The 20862-nt window shown below is 31.2% G+C and overlaps 1 protein-coding gene across 3 annotated transcripts in view; it reads left to right on the forward strand.

Annotated features, from left to right (window-relative positions):
- The window catches only part of LOC114325182 (PRL-1 phosphatase-like), a 113240-nt gene that overhangs the window by 12918 nt on the left and 79460 nt on the right, over positions 1-20862 (forward strand). The window contains exon 1 of one of the 3 annotated variants that reach the window (XM_028273174.2): positions 5767-5894. The exons of 1 other annotated variant lie outside the window; for it this stretch is intronic. The gene's annotated coding sequence lies outside the window, so the exon portion shown is untranslated. Of the gene's footprint in view, positions 1-5766; positions 5895-20862 lie in introns of those variants that run through there. One more of the 3 variants, XM_028273175.2, reaches the window with a different exon arrangement.

The following is a 20862-nucleotide window of genomic DNA, read 5'->3' on the forward strand; positions in this document are numbered from 1 at the left end:
TTAAAACCTATCAGCCCGGCGCATGCGCATTATAACTTTGTTCTGATTGGATGTTCAAATGACATGTCAAAAATTATCCGATATGGCAGCTGTAGGACAGCTGTGGTTTGGAGGTAAAGGTAAAGGTAAACAAATGTATAATATATTAGTTTTATTGTTGTGAGGACAGAAACAAAAAAGTTTATAATATTGTAGTGACTTTTAAATAGTTTTTAAAAGCAACAGGTACGTAATAATTGTTAATGTATCATGGGTATAAACCTACCTATTTGATCTGCCAAAATACATAGTATGTAATACTTTTATTTATATAATTTGATTACCATCAAAATTTCTATCAATATTCACCTAATATATTGTTTTCTTACTCTATGTTTTGTTGTATTTTTTCAATTCTAAATCATTTCAATTCAAAATTAAAATAATTTGATCAAAATTTTCAAAATATCAAAATATCACAAGTTTAATCCGTTTAGTTAGTCGATCTTCGTAAATAATGACACATAGTGTCCGTGGCTAAGCTTGAAGGCGAATGAATTCCAATACCAACCGCGCTTATCAGCGCTGGTTCGAGTCCCAATAGAAACTTTCTTTTTTGTTTTTTTTTAATACATTGTATGATTGTAAGTATATTTATTATATAATTGTATTTTCAGAAAATACGTATTTAGTTAAAAATTTTTTCGACAATTAATGTTCAGACATCATTTGTGGCTTGTTTAATGTGTTTGTTTGTGTTTTATTCTTTTATTTTAATTTTTGGCACTGTTCTAATAAAATTGTTTGAGAAGTAGTAAGTATAAATTAGTTTAATATTTAAACAAAATATAAATAAAAAGTATATTAATTTCGTTTAAATCATATAATAGAAGTATAACTTCTTACGTGCGTACAAAGTACACACACATTCTTTTTTTATTTTTCGTTATTTAAATAAAAAATTTTTGAAAGTGGTAGATAAGAAAGTTAGTTTAATTTTTAAATAAAATACAAATAACCTGTTAAGTATATTTACTTCGTTTAAATTACCTACATAATAGAAGAATATCTTCTTACGTGCGTACAAAGTACACACACATTCTTTTTTGGTATTGTAATATAATTCAAATCCTTCTAACCACTTACATAAAGTCCTATCTTTTGGCTATCTGTGGGCAAATTTTCAGCCAAATCGATGATGATGTATTTTGGGAATGGAGGAAAATGTAAAAAACGGTATTTTAACGTTTTTTACACTATAAAATTTGATCAAAAACTTGTTTTGATTTAAAATAACTTGTTATAATGCCATATAATGACATTTTTGAGTCCTTTCTATTAAAATATTATGTTTTTCATTGATACTTTACGACAGAAAATGCAAATTTGTTTAAATAAACACCAAATCACTGTAAAATCGCATAAAATAACATTTTGAGAAAAAAAGAAGAAGAAGATTTTTTGACCTTAAATATCTTATTTTTACGTCCCGCAGAAACTATACACCAATTTTCAGACAAATCGGAGATCCAAAATTTTTTGCCTGAGTGATTTGACATGGAATGTACCTAAACTTTTATTTTATTTAATTTTGAATATTTCCTGACAGGCATGGAACATCAACACGAAATTTGGCAAGTGGTGCTTGTATTGTACACCCCACTAAATTACACAAACTAAATTACGTTGAACAATTGTTTCTGGCTACTACCAGAGGCGTACGACGGGGGACCGTAAATGGTTGACCCTTCCCAAATTCTACACCACTAGCAGAATTTCTATTTTATTGGAATTTTTGGATTCTCCAATATTTTCTATGTAAATAACATACTCTTTATTCGTAACGATAAAGCGATTAGTTTACGAGATATTTGAAGCTAAAAACGAAGGAGCATAATACATTAATCAAAATAACTGTCTTTTCATTTTTAACTTCAAATATCTCGAAAACTAATGATTTTATTATTTTATCGTTACGAATGAGGAGTACATTAATTGAATAGAAAGTATTGGAGAATCTAAATATTATGCTAAAATAGATTACGTCAGTGGCGTAGAATTTGGGAAGAGTCAACCCTTCACTTTCTCCTATCGTACGCCTCTGGTATTAACCAGAAACGAATATTTAACATAACTTAGTAGCGTGTACAGTACCAACACTTTCTGCCAAGTATGATACGGATATGTCGAATTATTTGAAAGTATTATTATTTTTTAATAATTTATTCTTTGTTTAAAACTTTAAGAAATGTTTGTGCCCGGTACTTTAAAAATATTTGAGATATACGTACTTATGCTACTTGGCAGAAAGTGTAGGTATTGTACACCCTACTAAATTATGTAAATAATCGTTTCTGGTTAATAATACCAGAGGCATACGACAGGGGAAAGTGAAGGGTTGATCCTTTCCAAATTGTACGCCACTGACGTAACTGCTATTTTAGCATAATTTTTAGATTCTCCAATACTTTATATGCAATTAATATACTCTTCATTCGTAACGGTAAAGTAATTGGTTTTCGAGATATTTGAAGTTAAAAATGAAAAGGCACAGTTGTTTTGATTAATGTATTATGCTCCTTCGTTTTTAGCTTGAAATATCTCGAAAAATAATCGCTGTATCGTTACGAATGAAGAGTATGTCATTTACATAGAAAGTATTGGAGAATACAAAAATTGCACTAAAATAGAAATTCCGTCAGTGACGTAGAATTTGGGAAGGGTCAACCATTCACGTTCCCCCGTCGTACGCCCCTGGTAGTAGCCAGAAACCCTTGTTTAACATAATTTAAAAGGGTGTATACTACCAGCACCACTTACCAAGTTTCGTGTTGTTGTTTCACGCCTGTCAGGAAATATTCAAAAATAAATAAAATAAAAGTTTAACTTGGTATTTCGTTTATTTAACTATCGGTATATCAACTTTCGTACTAAGGTAAGTTAGCTTAAATCCCCTTTTTTTAACTTCAGGAATGTACTGTTAACCTATGGCTCATTCTTTATCAAACACCCTGTATATTAGAAAAACGATTTAAATTAGGAGGAGTAAAGTCAAAAGACAGATTCACACCCAAGAATGGCATAAAAATCGCCAGATTTATCTTCTTTTTTGGTTGACCAGGTTGGCCTTCGAAGGTAATCCAGTAATCAGTACCGGACAACTTATAAGACGAATAACATGTCGCTAAAGAGTTCCAAAAACTACAGTTTGCTTATTTAAATGCAGACTAAAAGTCTAAAAATTAAAGAAATAACTAGGAAAGCACAAAAATCTCCGATATAATTAATTAACCTAAGAAATTTAAAAGTGAATAGTGGCAAAATTTCCTAAATGTAAATAGTGTCAAAATTTCATAATTTCATGGACTAAACTTCCCTGCGGTTGGCAAAAAAAGATAAAATAAGGAACCAAGACCTGAAGAAAAGAACAGGTGTTACTGATGTCGTCGAACGTATAGCCAGGCTAAAATGAAGTTGGGCAGGTCACGTAGGGAGACTAAAAGACTCAAGATGGACCAGAAAATTAATTGCCTGGTGCCCAAGAGAAGGCAAACGCAGCAGAGGACGACCTCTAACACGCTGGATGGACGATATTAAACGAATATCCAAGAAATAACAAGACGCACAGCACCGTGGAGAGTGGCGAAAAATGGGAGAAACCTATGTCCAGCAGTGGACAGGAGAGGTTTCATGATAACCTTCAGTGATAGTAGGTGATCGTTTGTCCCGAACCATGAGCGAAAGCTATGGCTGGTAAAAGTCCAATTTGATTTCAAGTCGGTTAGTGTTCACCCTGGTAAAAAGCTTGCACATGTGTGACAAGAGACTAATGGGTCGGTAATGGGTCGGTAGTTTTAGGTAGGAGAGGGTTTAGGTAGGAAAGGTAGGTTTTACTTCTTTTTCTTCCTCCTTTTTATAATCAATTCTGCTTGTTCATTGGCGGATTGATACCTCTATGGAAGGTTGTCACTCCATATTTTGCGCGGTCGGCCGATACTTTGTTCTACCGATTGGTGATTTATCTCTTGTTATTTTGACAACACGTGTCTCTCTCATTCTGGTTATGTGGTTATTCCATTATTTTTTTCTATTTAGTGTCCATTCGTTTATACACTGTACGTTACATTGTCTTCTAATGTCTTCATTCCTCTTTCGATCTCTCAGCGTATTTCCTGTAATTCTTCTCAGTACTCTCATCTCTGCCATTTCCAGTAGTCCTTGTGTTGTGGCTGTATAAGGTCTTGTTTCTGATGCATATGTCATTATTGGTCTTACACTGGCTTTATAAATTCTTGACTTCATCTCAATGTTAATATGTCGGTTTTGCCATGAAGTGTTATTAAGGCATCCTGCATTAGCTTTTTTAACTTGATTTCTCACTTCTTTGTCCAAATCTCCGTAACTTGCCAATGCATTTCCAAGTTATTTTACTTTCATTACTTGTTCAATACTGATACCATCAATTTATATTTTGTATCTGATTGGTTCTTTACTGATTACTATTGTTTTAGTTTTCTGAGATGAAATAATTGTCATGTTTAATTCTATTGCTCTTATAGTAAATCTGTAGACTAGTTTTTGCAGACTATCTTCATCTTGGGCTATCGATAATACGTCGTCTACGTAGCAGAGTATTTTTACTTCTTTGATTCCCATTCCATATCTTCTTCTTTGTTGACGTTTTTGATGATTTCGTCCATAACTAAATTGAAGAACATAGGACTCAATGAGTCTCCCTGTCTTATATAGGTTGTGTAAGTTGTTTATCTATTCTGACTTCCATTTTGTTGTTTCGGTAGATGTTTTCAATAGATTTTATGATATCTAGGCGGACTTCTCTATTATACAGAAGATGGATTACATCTTTGAGTCTTACTCTGTCAAATGCTTTCTTTAAGTTGATCAGACATAGAAATGCTGGTATATTATACTCTAGTGATTTTTCAATAATTTGTTTTATGACGAATATTGCATCTGTACACGATCTTCCAGTACGAAAACCCTGTTATTCATCTGCTAAACTTATCCTTTGATTCATTAGGTGTTGTAAAATTTTAGTTCTAAGTTTTAGGGTAGTATTGAACAAGTTGATACCTCTGTAGTTTTCTGGCTTCTTTTTATCTCCTTGTGAATACTAGAATGATTATTTAGCCTGTTCTCCATTCTTCGGGTATTTTATTGTGTTTTATGATTTTGTTAATAAATGTTGTTAATTGTTCTGTCATTGCTGCTCCACAATATTTCAGTAAATCTTTTGGTATTCCATCCTTACCTGCAGCTTTGTTCTTCAGCTACCTGTTCTTCAGCTTTTCAAGTATTTTCCGAACTTATATTAACATCTTCATTTGTGGTAATTTCTGATATTTCCGCCTCTAACGTCATTTTTTGTTCTTCCCCTGCATAGAGCTTTTTTAGATAGTCAATCCATGTATCCTTTTCTATGTGTTTTGGTTCTTTAGTTCCTTTACCTCCGTTCTTTGACCTCTTATAAAGCGCCATATTTCCTTTTGGAGACCATAAAAACCACTAGGTTTTAGTTAGGTAGGAAAATTAGGTTAAAGAAAAAATGCTGATTAATCTTGTACATTAGGTGTATGTTTATTTTTTAAATACAAAAAAAAACAATTTATTATTTTTAAACTAAATTAAAGCTGTCTGAAATTTCTTAAACTATTTGGCGTATTTTATCGACAATATGAATGATTGGGCCAATGCTAATGGTTGAATGGCGACAATCATAAAAATACGTAAGAGAAGCGCGTATGCTAATTTCGTTATTCTGTTCAGTTTCAGTTCAGAGATTTTGTTCGGACGTGAGTGTCGCTTGCCAAACTTTTCTGAAGGTCGTGTTGAAAAAATCCAGTGTTTAATGAAAACTACTCGTTTGGAATACATCGAAATTAGTCATTGGTTAAGTAAGGAATTTAAAGTCAATTAACTATTATCTTAAGTAATTATAAGCTATTATCTAAGCGTATTGTGCATTTGTAACTGAAATTCGAGAAATTGATGGTATCCGTACAGTTTAAAATAAGGTTTTATAAGTTATAGGTGCCTGCAGAAAATTCTATATTTTGAATGACAACGAATCAATATGGCAATCGTTATCTAATACTTTCCCTATTTTACACAATTTTTAACCCTGAATAACCCGTTTTTTATCTTCTTCTTCTTCCTTTTCTCTTTATAAGCAATTCTGCTTGTTCATTGGCGAATCGATACCTCAAGGAAGGTTTTCACTATATTATTATCTCTATCTCTTGTGATTATCTATAGATAGTTCATTCAATTACATGAAATCAATCCCAACTCAAGAATATCCGTCACAAAAAAATCATAGCATGTGATCTGTCTTTAAAAAGACCACCAAGAGATTTTTTCCTGGTTTTCCCTCGTGATTTACTATGGAATCTCTAACGCGAGAATTTTACTCTCATCGTTGCATTTGGTTGTTTTTTTAAAGACAGATCACATGCTACGATTTTTTGGTGACGGATATTCTTGAGTTGGGATTGATTTAATGTAATCGAATGAACTATCTTTTAGTAAAGTCGTCCCAGGAAAGCAACTCATAAATATTGGCGATATCATTTTAAAGTCTTCTACTTTAAAATGTATAATATACGTCTGAATTTCCAATATAAATGAGTCAGATTAAATAAATTATTAGAAGAATTTTTTACTTAGCAACAACATTTTTGTTTATTTTAGTAGTATTTTGACAACGAAACCCGATTTGGGCTTCGAAACATTAATAAAATAATTTTTTGGTAAAATTGTGGCTTATTTCCCACTAGAAGTAATTGATTATAAAAATGCCACAAGAAAATAGCTCCAGAACAACATAGAACTTTTTGTGTTGTGGCTGTATCTGGTCTTGTTTCTGATGTATATTGGTCTTACACTAGGGTGGCCAAACGTCCCATAAAAACGGGATTGTCCCGTTTTTAACTGATTTGTCCCGGGGTCCCGAAAAAGTCTCTCGGGACGCCTAAATGTCCCGTATTTACGTTGGGTTGATTTTATGTATCTGATTATATTATTTCCTCTGCCTCTGTTTAATTCTTCTTCAATTTCGGCAATTGTTTTCATTCTTATTTCTCCCGTTCTTTTTACATTCAGGCCCAGCATTGTTCTCACTATTTTTCTTTCAAATTTAAGAGGGCTATCTTCCTCTTTCTTGTTAATCGTCGTTGTTTCCATCCCATATGTAACAACAGGTCTTATATAAGTTCATCTTTGTTCTCTTACTTAGAGTCTTGCTTCTCAGCAGATTTCTATTCATTCCATATATTTTTTGCCTTTCAAAATTGTTGTGTCGTCCTTCCCTATCGTCATGTACTTTGTTTTGTGATGGTTTATCTCTAGTCCTCTTCTCTATGTAATTTTCCAACCGCTTTTATAAGTGTCATCTTCGTGTTAGCTATGATCGCCAGATCATCTGCATATGCTACTAGTTGACGTTGATCTCTAATAGTGTTTTTGTTTGCAAAGTTTTTCCTCCTTATGATTACTTCCAATATCAGGTTAAATAGTGTCGGGTAGATAGACTCACCTTATTTCACGCCTTTCTTTATGTTGATCTCCTTAGAAGTTGTTCCGTAGAAACTGATCCTTATCCTTGCTGTGGTGTTTTTAGGCTCACTGTTAGCATATGTCTTCATTTTTCTGGGATTCCAACATTCTCTAGCTCCTCCATGATTTTCGTCCGGTTGATTGTATCACAAGCGCTTTTGAAGGCTAGGAATATTAGGTGCATTTTTCTGTTCTATTCTCTCGATTTTTGAAATATTTGCTCCACTGTATGTATGGATTAATCATCAACCTCCACTGTCTGAACCCGTTCTGGTATTCTCATAATATTCGTTCAGCGCATGCCTTGTCTCATGTTTTGTATGTTTGCTTGTCTGGTAGTCTTTAGTTTGGTAGTCTTTAGTTTTCTGTTTCCTGCTAGTTTTTTGGTTTCCTAGGTTTTAATTTGTTTTTGTACTTTTTCTGTGGGAATTTCTACCTCGTCGTTATCTTGTACTGCCTTACTTCTTCATCATAGTGTGTTTCCTTCGTATAATATAGTGAATAGCATTTTTTCGTAATATTCTTCCCATATTCTGCTGATGTATTTGTCTTCAAATACGGTTTCTCCTTTTAGGTTTTTTGATTTTTGAGTTTTTTGGTTTTAATGCTGGGCGTATTTTTGGTTGCTCTGACTTTTTTGTAAAATTGTTTTATTTTATGGTTTTTTCTGTCTTTTTCAATATCCTCCAGGGAAACCATTTATTTTTCTTTTTTTTATTTATTGCGTTGGCCTTGTTTCTCGCTAATTGGTATTCTTCCCAGTTTTGTTCATTCCGTCATTCTGACAAAGTTTTTTAGCATTGTGCCTGTTTCGCAGTCTTCATCCTAAATAGTACGTAAATATGGCGTTTTGGGGGTTGACCTCCCCCCTCCATGTCATATGAAAAATATATAAAGAAGAGTAGAAAAAAGTAACTTGTCTTTCACAAGCAATGCAAAAAAAAATCGGTGCGCAAGCTATTTTCCTCCTGAGGAAAATTCTAGTGTGTGTCCCGTTTTGTTTACGATTTGGTCACCCTATCTTACACTGATTTTATAGTCTTGACTTCATCTCAGTGTTAATATGTCGGTATTGTCGGTGTCGCTATATAGTGTTATTAAGGCATGCTATCAGTCTATATTTTCTTTTTGCATTTGATTTCTCATTTTTTTTTGTCCAGTAATTAGGCTATTGATTATGTACTATAGAAAGGAACTACAACGTTAACGGGGTTTTATTATTTCATATGGTCAATGAATCTCTATATATGAAAAAACCGCGGAGTGCTACCATTTAAAGGGGTGCGTTTTTGAGAAATGGGTGAATTAGTCCCTGGGCACAGGTTACATTAGGGTGAGTTCTATGCACTTTTGGTACAAACACGTCTACATAAAAATTGTTCCTGGTTAAATTTCCTATCTAAATATAACTGTTTGAAGTCAAAGATACTTTTTTTTACAAAAATGTATTCAAAAGAAAAAGCACAAAGAAACCCAAAAGAAAGAAATTTTGTTTTTTGTCCCATAACTTTTGTCCACGGGGATATAGGTATAGATATTGCTTCACAGAAAAAAACGTACATATTTTCTCTTTAAAATTATGTTTAGTAGAGGTCAGTAGGATTTACAGTTTTCGAAATATGATTCTTCAAAATTCGCCACTCACAGCAATTTTGGGCAATTTTCCTTGTTATTTCGCAAATATTGTTCTGTAACTTTTTTCTACGTAACTTTAGGTATATGCAATGGTACATGTAAGAGGAATAGAAATCAATTACCTTTAAAATGGTCTACTGTATAATGTTGTACGAATTCTTTTAAAGAGGTTATCCTTTTCAAGACTTTATACTTTTAACGAGTTTTTATATTTTTTACGATTATTTTTTAAATTTCCCATTATAACTTTTTTTTCTATATGGTATATATTATATAATAAAAAATAAGGCTTATTCTGTTTACTTTAAAATGTTGTACTATAAAAAATTCTAGGGTTATTTTTGAATGAGATATACTTTTTCAAATTGTAATAAGTACTTGCAACGATTTTTGATTTTAGGATTATTTTTTAAATTCCTCATTATAACTTTTTTATGTGATTGTGTGTTATGATTGAATCTTATTTTTATAGGTGATACTTTGAATCCACTTGACTCGGCCGGACAAACTTCAAAATATGGATTAATTCCAATATTTACTGTCAAAGCTCCTGCACAAGCTTTGCTTGAAAAAATAGCATGTAAATGTACCAAAGAATGTACAAAAAACTGCGGTTGTAGGAAGATAGGAATTAGTTGTTCAATATTCAACAAAGGGTGCATGTGCATGGGTACTAATTGTGGGAACTATAAGATAACTGAGGTGTCAGAGGAAGATATTGAAGCTAATGCTAACGAAGAGATGGACTTTGATTTTGAAAATTTTTTAAATGTCAACGTTTAAATAATTTTTACTAAAGTGATGTTTTTTAAGAATAACGTTTATGTAATTTTTGTAAAAGAAATAATTTTAAATAATACAGGTAAAAAAATATCAAAGAATCGCTCGGTTTCCATTATGTATTTAAATATAGATGATACACCATTTTAAAGAACACAAAGTAAGCCCTTTTTGTTGCGCAATATATAGATAGTATATTCATGTACAAGAAAAAAAAAGTTATAATGAGAAATTTCAAAAATAATCGTAAAAAATGTAGGAAATAATATTTTTTTATATTAGGTATTATGTAGTATATAATATATAATAATCTTATTTGATTTTTATATTATATTATAAAAAAATTGTTAAAAGTATAAAACCTTGGAGAACCATAATCTCTTTAAAAAAGTCGTAAAACGTTATACAGCGGACCAGTTTAAAGGTAATTGATTTTTATTCCTATTACGTGTACCATTGCATATACCTAAAGTTACGTAGAAAAAAGTTACAGAACAATATTTGCGAAATAACAAGGAAAATTGCCCAAAATTGCTGAGTGGCGAATTTTGAAAAATCATATTTCCAAAACTGTAAATCCTAATGACCTCTACCAAACATCATTTTAAAGAGAAGATTTGTAAGTTTTTTTCTGTGAAGCAATGTCTATACCTATATCCCCGTGGACAAAAGTTATGGGACAAAAAACAAAATTTATTTTCTTTTGGGTTTCTTTGTGCTTTTTCTTTTGAATATATTTTTGTAAAAAAAAAGTATCTTTGACTTTAGAAAGTTATATTTAGATAGAAAATTTAACCAGGAACAATTTTTATGTAGACTTATTTGTACCAAAAGTGCATAGAACTCACTCTAATGTAACCTGTGCCCAGGGACTTATTCACCCATTTCTCAAAAACGCACCCCTTTAAATGGTAGCACTCCGCGGTTTTTTCATATATAGATGTCCATTGACCATATCAAATAATAAAACCCCGTTAACGTTGTAGTTCCTTTTAGCTATCTTATTTTGAGTATAATCAATAGCCTAAATGTCCAGGTCTCCGTAGCTGGACAGTATAATTCCAAGGAATTTTATTGTCACTACTTATTCAGTACTCATGCCATCAATTTCTATTTTACATTTGGTTGGTTCTTTACTGATTACTATCTATTGTTTTAGTTTTCTGAGAAAAAATTGTCATTATTGAATTCTTTTGCTCTTGTGTTAAAACTGTGGACTAATATTTTTTGCAGACTTCATCTTCATCTTGAGTTATTAGTATTACGTCGTCTGTGTATCTAACAGAACACTTTTTACTTCTTTGTTTCCCATTCGGTATCCGCCTCTTTGTCGACGCTTTTGATGATTTCATCCATGATTAAATTGAAAAGCATAGTGCTCAATGAGTCCCCCTGTCTCACTCCGCTGCCTATATCTATAGGTTCTGTTACTTTTTACATTATATCTAAATGTTATTTAAAAAATCTAACATTTTATCCTTTTTCGTGATAACTTGATGAAAAATTTTGCAACATAACTTTTCACTCGTAAGTGCCTCGAGGAAAGGTGTAGTAATGCGTAGGTTTATGTTTTTTTTCGTTTTTTTTTCTTTTTTTTTTCTTCTCCTTCTTCTTCTTTTTTTTTGGAATTTATGGCTTTGGTGAGAAAAACTTAGCTTTAATAATTGTTAGAAATAATATTTCTAACATTACAAGTAAATAAAAATACTATAACATAAAGATTTGTTGTAAATTCGCGTCTGTTGTAAAAGAGCGCGACTGTTCCCGGGTTAACAAGTTGTTTTTGTAGCTATGAAAATATTTAACGTCCTTCTTCGTGCTCTTTTTGTGTAGACATTACTGTGTTTGTTTTTTCAATGTGCCTCTAAAAAGTTGTCGTTCCCTCTGATTCATTAGTCCTTGTAAAATTTTAGTTGTATAGTAATAATAGCAGAAGCACCATATGTAAACACTATTATTATGTACCTAAGCCTAAGCAAACACATACACATAGGGTAGGTTGTATTTGATGGGATATAGAGTGCACAGCAAAAGTAAAAAAAGAAAACTAGCCTCAGCCAAGCTAAAACAAAACTTTAACCTACAAAACTATATAAATACCAAATAAACTATAGCATCAACAGAAACTTCTGAAAACAAATAAAGAGATATCTTTCTTTAGAAAGATAGTTAGAGGGTTAGAGAGTTTCCTGGTGCTCTAAACAGTGACTTAGACGCGACATATATCTGGCCAACCGTCAAAAAATTTTACAATTAAAACCCCTCAAACTAAAAAATTACCTTTAGAAATTCTATGTAATGATTTGCTGATGTCACTTTCCACTTGCCAAATTGATCCTACTTTTCAATTAAATAGGTACCCCAATCTAAATTCCAATGATTCAGTTCAGCATCTCAAACAAACCAAGACACAGCCTTAGGTACAGACAAAATAAAAGTGTGTGCCTAGTTATCTAAGCCCAGTTTAAAAGTACCTGTTAGTATAAAAATAAATTATAACGACATTCTTTTAATATTATTTGATATTTCTAATATTTGGGGATCGTTTGAGTGTCCATATTGAGATTCAGCAATCCTAATAAGTTCTTCTTATTATAGCTTAAGGTCAACTTGCTTTATAACACATTCTGCTGGGTTGCAAAAGTTGGAATATAGGTACCTTGTTTCTGCTAAGAATTTTTAATAAACTAAAATATTCGCACTTTCTGAAAATATGTACTTTAACCTTATATGCCTAGATCCCGCGTACCAAAAAAAATTGATTAATAGCCTAATAAAATAAAAAAAAGTCAAAATGTAAATTCGTACAGGTTAAAACAAATTTTATATCAAAGTTTAGGTGGGTACAAAAGATATTTTCAAGAAAGTATCCAAATCATACAAGGGGATCATTGTTTAAAAAATTAAAAAGGGGCCATTTTTGCAAAAAATATACTTTTTTAACTGCTGAGGTAATTCACTTATTAATGAAGATCTATGGTATTTTTTTCTGCAAAGTTGAAGAGTAAATCTTTCACATAAGACTTACTAAATTAAATTTGACCCCCTATTTATTTAAATAATTGTATATAAAACTTTAAAAACAAATTTGCAAATAATTATTTTTAGCGTTTTAAATAAGCACTATAAAATATCTTATTTTACATACTAAGTTGCAGTATGTTATCAGTATTAAGCAAAAAAAAATTGGTCCAAAAATATTTAATATTTTTTGAGATATTGAATTTGTTTATTAAATGTTACTATATTTTAAATTGCAAAAACGCGGTTGTTGCCAAAGAAATATTCACCTGCTTAAGATGTCATTATTTTTATTTTTATATATATTTTAGATAAATGTATTGACTAATTCAAATTTCAATTAAACTCCCCCCTAAAATTGCATTTGAAAATTATTCAAATTTGTTTAAAATTTGTTTTTTTAATAACGTCGCGGGGATTAAGTATTTAGAAATGTCGTTTCGATAATTGGGTTCCTGGAAATTTTTTACTAATTAAAAAAATTTTTTTGTCGTTTTTTCTTCTTCTTTTTTTTTTTCTTGGAGTTACATTACTACGGGCCCTTTTATGGTTAAATTTTATTAAGAATATCGAATCTCTGAGTTGTAGATTCTAGACCTAAAAATATTAAGATTTAACTAAAATCTCTTAAATAAAATGTGGCTACTTACTGAGTTACAGGGTGTTTTATTTAAAAATTTAAAAATTATTGTTACCAAGTACTTTAAAACTATTTGACGTATCCTTATCATACTTGGCAGAAAGTGTGGCTATTATACACCCTACTAAATTGTGATTAATAAACGTTTCTAGCTAGTGCCAGAGGCGTACGACAGGGGATAGTGAATGATTGACCCTTCCCAAATTCTACGCCACTTAGTGAATTACTATTTTAGCGAAATTTTTCGATTCTCCAATACTTTGTATGTCAATAATTTTATTGGTATTGATAAAGCCATCAGTTTGAGAGATATTGGAAGTTTAAAATGAATGAATGAATGAATCAAAATAACTATGCCGTTTCATTTTTAAAGTCCAATATCTCGAAAAGTAGTGACTTAATCATTACCAGTAAAGAGTATATTATTTACATAGAAAGTATTGGATAATCGAAAAATTTCGCTAAAATAGTAATTCCCTCAGTGGCGTAGAATTTGGGAAGGGTCAACCATTAACTATCCCCTGTCGTACGCCTCTGGTAGTAGCTAGAAACTTTTATTTATCACAGTTTAGTAGACTGTATAGTACATACACTTTCTGCCAAGTATGATAAGGATATGTCGAATAGTTTGAAAGTAATTGGTAAAAATAATTTTTAAATTTTGAAATAAAACACCCTGTAACTCAGTAAGTAGCCACATTTTATTTAAGTGATTTTAGACCAATCTTAATATTTTTATGTCTAGAATCTACAACTTAGAGTTTCGACAGTCTTAATGAAGCTTAACCCTAAAAGGGCCCGTAATAATATAACTCCAAGAAAAAAAAAGAAGAGGAAAAAAAGGCAAAAAAATTTGTTAATTAGTGAAAAATTCCCAGGAACTCAATTATCGAAACGGCATTTCAAAACATTTAATCGCCGCGACGTTATTAAAAAAACAAATTGTAAATAAATTTGAATAATTTTCAAATGTAATTTTAGGGGGAAGTTTAATTGAAATTTGAATTTATCAATACATTTATCAAAAACATACATAAAAATAAAAATAATAAGATTTAATACAGGTGAATATTTCTTTGGCAACAACCGCGTTTTTGCAATAGAAAATAGAGTAACATTTAAAAATCAAATTCAATATATCAAAAAATATTAAATATTTTTGGACCAATTTTTTTTTTGCTTAATACTGATAACATAGCGCAATTTAGTCTGTGAAATAAGATATTTTATATTGCTTATTTAAAACGCTAAAAATAATTTTTTGCAAATTTGTTTTTAAAGTTTTATATACAATTATTTAAATAAATAGGGGGTCAAATTTAATTTAGTACGACTTATGTGAAAGACTTACCCTTCAACTTTGCAGAAAAAAATCCCATATACCTTCATCGGTAATTTAATGATCTCAGCAGTAAAAAAAGTATTTTTTTTGCAAAAATGACCCCTTTTTAATTATTTAAACAATGATCCCCTTGTATGATTTGGATACTTTCTTGAAAATATCTTTTGTACCCACCTAAACTTTGATATAAAATTTGTTTCAATCTGTACGAATTTACATTTTGATTTACATGTAGTGTAATTTTATTTTACTAGACTATAATAGTAATCTGAACATTTGTTAATAGCTTAACGGTGTCTAGTCGGACAAACTTTCATGTATGGACGCTGGAACAGGGGAAGTTTTAATTGTAGAACACGTTAAAAATTTGGTACGTCAGACTACGAAAACGTCACATGTATTTTGTCAGACAGAAATTCCAACTGATTTGTTACCCTTTCAATAAACTGTCATGCAAAAATCAGACTGATACTTATCACCAATTAGGCATTTACTTCCCCAAAGGTGGAAGAATCAATGGTTTGGTCAACGGCATAAGAATATAGATGGCAACGAGATACCACTATATTAAAGATCCCATGAATATCTCTGGTACAATCATAATGGCTGTACAACTCAAAACAAATTCGCTTACTGATTATGGAGATCGAAGTCCAAGATCCGGCAATAGAGGTCATTTCCATGACCACAGGACCTCCCAGGTCATTAATATGCAAAATTCCTGTGAAATACCAAATAACACACCTCTAGGAAAAATTCACACGAATTGTCTGAAGAGGATATCCACTTTGAACGTTAAGACGATGGCTCAATCAGGAAGAATCCAATGCGCAATCAAAGAAATGGAACGCATGAAAATAGAAATAATGGGCACCAGCGAAATTAGGTGGCCTGACTCAAGTTGTTGTGGCAAAGAAGACTACAAAGTATACTATTCAGGATCAGAAAATGGTAAATATGAAAATGGAGTCGGATATATCACACATAAAAGTATAACCAAACATGTCAATGACTTCATACCAGTGAACGATAGAATCCTCCTGTTACAAATAAATACGTCACCGGTGATTATAACAATCATAAAAGTCATAGGTAACGGAACAGAAGGGCAACGCGGAGAAACAATGAGTATCTTTGCAGCTGAGCATGACTGAATCGTGCTAAACACATTTTACAAAACTACCACCTACACGCCTGTATACGTGGAAATCACCTAGAAACAACGGAGAAGACGTTATTATCAGAAATCAAATAGATCATATGCTTGTTAACAAAAGATATCGAAATAGTCTTAACAGTGTTAAAACCTATCCTGACCACAATCCTTTAGTGGGCGTGTATAGAACCAAGTTAAAGAAAATACGCGGAAAAGCTGTAAAAAACACGACATAAGAAAACTGAAATGTAGTGAAGTAAAAGAAATAGTCAGCAAAACAGTAAATAGAAAATTCAAAGAAATCGTTAATACAACGGAAAGCACAGAAGATAAGATAGAATCCCTTAATAAAACGATAGACGACATTAAAGACAATTTTATGAAGAACGAAAAAGGTAAGAATAAGACATTGATGACGACAGAGATTCTGCAACTGATGGAAGAAAGAATTAAAAACAAGAACGATAACTCCATGTTTAAATCATTACAACGAGAGATACAGAGAAAGATCAGAGAAGCCAAACAGAAAGAACTAGAAAAAAAATGCCAAGAAATCGAAATTCTACAAAGTAAATACGTGCAAAAGAAGGTAAGAAAAATTACAGGCAAATGTAAAAACAGAAAAATAAGTAAACTTGTTAATGACAATGGAGAGATAATCGTGGACAAAGAGAGTATCGATAATACCTGGAAAAATTACATACGACATTTATCTTTTGATGAGAGGGAGAACCAGTCCTCAATACCTACGGAAACAAGACCACCTATACTAGTGGCAGAAATAAGAGCAGCCATAACATCACTAAAAGAAGGGAGATCTCCAGGACCAGACAGAGTACAATCTGAATTTCTTAAACTTCTTGATGATGAATCTTTAAGAATACTATGTAAAATCGTCAATAATATCTATGACACAGGCAATATCTCAAAAGATTGGATAGTTTCAGAATTTATTACGTTACCAAAGAAACGTAGCAAAAAAGAAGCCAAAAAGTGCGGTGAATATAGGCTAATAAGTCTAATGGTCCATACATTAAAGCTTTTTCTTAAAATTATGCAGCGTAGAATATACAAGCTCTGCGAAGAGAGAATACAAGGCACACAGTTTGGATTTATGAAAGGCGTAGGTACAAGAGATGCACTGTTTAGTCTACAGTCTACAGGTATTATTTCAAAGATGCAGAGTTATTTACTTGCGATATTTACACCTGCTTTGTGGACTACCAAAAGCATTTGATACAGCTCAACACCGAAAAATGATGGATGTTCTAACAAAAGCCCAAATGGATGATAAAGACCGGCGTATAATACAAAATTTATACTGGAACTAATCAGCCACAATAAGGCTAAGGCTCCACGGGCGACAAATTTACGCTAGCAGTAGAAGTAAAAGGAACTTAAGGTTCCGCGGAACGGAATAGGAATAGCCGAACTGAACCGACTACGCACAAGTCCTGTATTCGGTTCAGTTCGGATATTCCTATTTCGTTCCGCGGAAACTAAGTTCGTTTTACGGCTACTGCTAGCGTAAATTTTTGCCCCTGCAGCCTTAGCCTGAACAAATATTAAAGATGAACCAACGGAAGCGATCCAGATTCTACGAGGCGTTAGACAAGGATGTATACTTTCACCTATATTATTAATTTAACCTATATTCAGAAGAAATATTTAGTGAAGCCTTGGAAAATTGTGAAAATGGAATACTCCTAAATGGAGAACGCCCAAATAACATCCAATATGAAGACTACACCGTTATTTTTGCAGACAGTTTGAACAGTTTACAGCAACTAATAAACAAAGTAAATGAAGGGAACCTACGAATCCACCGAGTTAAAATACCGAAAAAGTAATTTCAAACTAATACAGTTTTCTGTATCTCTGGATAAACTCAATGGATCTTGATTTTTCTTGTTTTAATTTGTATGTAATTTCTACGTACATTACAAATATGCAATTTGTTTATAAATTTATTAATTTATAATCAGTCTAATTTGTTTAAACAATTCTTGAAAAAATATTTTTTTACAAAAATCTATTTTTTTAATCATAGTATCATTAATGATCATAGAAAAAGTTGAAGTACACTTTAATAAATCAATTAATTTTATTAGATAATATTTTTTGAAGATAATTTATTTATTAAAATATACCTTAACTTTTTCTATGATTAATAATAATAGTATGATTAAAAACATAGATTTTTGGGAAAACATTATTTTTTTCAAAAATTGTTTAAACAAATTAGCCTGTTTATTATTTAATAAATGTCAAGTTACAAATAGACAAATTGCATATTTCTAATGTACAGAAAAATTACATCCAAATTAAAAAAGAAAGATCAAGATATATTCAGTAGATCCCGAGATATAAAAAATGATAGTAGTTTTAAGTTGTCTTTTTTTTAGTTTTTGAACTCGTGTATTTGTCGTCTTCCAGCTCCTCCTTCACTTACCACGACTACAGTTGAGTTCCTGAATATTTATCCGTGCGTCATCATTTAAGGAGGGGGTATGGTTTGAAATCAACGTATCAAGTACATTTTTGTGAATTTTTTTCGAAGCTATGGTACAAATATTTTATTTTTAAATTAAATAAGCACATTAAGTACAATTCAAAGAATGCTTAGAAAAAAATCCAATCCAAAATATTGGAAAATAAGCCATTGATGACAAATTTTGACAGGCAGCTCACAAAAGAATGGATTTTGCGGTGGACATCACAACTCGTCACTCGATCATACGAAACAAAAAATTCAAAAAGATTTAATGAGCTTATGAGTTTCACGAGGTCACAACGTCGAGTTTTTTATTTTTAATGATTTTTGAATTTTTGGTATCACTCAGAAATCAAAAAAATGAAATTTTTGGTAAAAATTTTGCGAAAATCAACAGACTTATTATTGTTGAACAACAAATAAGCAAAAAAAGTAAAATATCTCGACGTTGTTACCTCATGAAATGTCTAAAGAAAATATGTGCAAAATATCAGGTAGATCGGCCCAGTAGTTTTTCAGTTACAATGTCCACCGCATTTGAAAAAGCAGTTTTGAGAAAAATGCGTTTAAAGTTTTGACAACTGCATCTTCATCTTCTTATTTGTCTGCCAAATCGTAAAGTGATGCACATTGGAATATGTTTTTTAAATCGAGGAGTAATCTACAAAAGATAAGGCGAACAGTTGTTTAACGTTTCTCACTATGCTCAAGCGTGCTGGCGCGAAGTCGCGGCAACGCGAGTCGAGGGTAGGGATATTCAACACCCTGTATCTCTGGTAATTTTACTCCGATTATTTTGAAATTTTCAGAGAGTATTCTTGGAAGTATGCACTTTTATTTGAAATAATAAAAAAATTAAATATTTCAAACCATACCCCCCCCCTTAAAGCAAATGAAATAAGTCGATGATAAGTCGGAAATTGAAATTTACTAAACGCAACGGCAAGTGACAGTAAAGGGGAGTGCAATTAAAACGAAAATATGCATTGTTTCGGAAAAATTCAAACAAGCTTATATTTTCTAAAACTTTTTTTATTAGTTTATATACATGTTAAAGTAAAAAGTTCTACTCGCAGATTTGGCCGCTAATTGTTTATTAATTGTGTAAACAATTAATTTTTTTTTTATCAATAATTTTAAAAATGTCATTAAATTCATCATTTTACTTTGATCAAATATGTTTCTATTTTGTTTTTGATTATGCTGAATCCGAATATGGCATTGCAATTTGAAAATTCTTATACAGAAGCTCTTATAGAGTATGTCTGCGTAGCTAGGAACCACATGGAAAACTTTTGTATTATCAATTTTTCGAAAAAAAAGTTATTCTTTATAGAATGCTCTGGGTGGTCAAAAATCTAAAACACAACCATCAGATATCAAATTTTATCAATTTTATACGAGTTACGTCAAAAATATGAATTTCGTTAAAGAGTAAAGTACCTATATATTCCACAATATTAAAAAATGCTATTATGAAAAGTTGTTCGAAATTAAAAACTATGTTTAAATATACAATTACTCATTCTAATCGAAAAAAAATTTTTAAATTTTTTCTCAAATTACGGATACTCATCATTAGGGAGCGGATTTATATGCGATCAATTTTGATGAAATATGCGCATATATATGCAGTAAAAAATTACGAAATATGCGCAAGATATGCACAAAAATTTTAAAAATGCGCATTTCGAGAAACCACAAATTTTCTGTTCTATTGTATTCTAGGGGGTTCTTTTATAGGGGGCGGCAATCTTATTTAATTATTATCTTTCAAATAAAATCATTATTTTTTATATATGCAATTTATTCACATTTTTTACAAAAACTGATACCAACTGATATTTAAAATAAAACAACAATATTACTCATATTATATCTTCGATTATAATTCACTACAATGTGTTTTTCCAAATTTTTTACGAGGAAACTTTTTCAGATAAAATATTTCAGATAGAATCAGATAAAATATTTTTATAACTTGGAAAACGCCTTTCAACATCAACAGAAGTAATCGGGGCGTATTTAAAATAATTTGTTAAATCCGAAAATTCTGAACCAAAATCAATTTCAAAATTTCCATTAAAAATTTCGCATATATCCTCAAAAGTTTTAAAGCCGTTTAAAGACGGGATCTGATCTAAAGCATGATTATTTCAATTTTCGTTAGAAAATCGTAAAACAATATTCTCAAACAAATTCTCTTAACAATAGGGGATTTAAAAGCATCACCAGAATTA

The sequence above is a fragment of the Diabrotica virgifera genome, chromosome 9 (genome assembly GCF_917563875.1).
Source record: "Diabrotica virgifera virgifera chromosome 9, PGI_DIABVI_V3a".
NCBI classification, from domain to species: Eukaryota; Metazoa; Arthropoda; class Insecta; order Coleoptera; family Chrysomelidae; genus Diabrotica; species Diabrotica virgifera.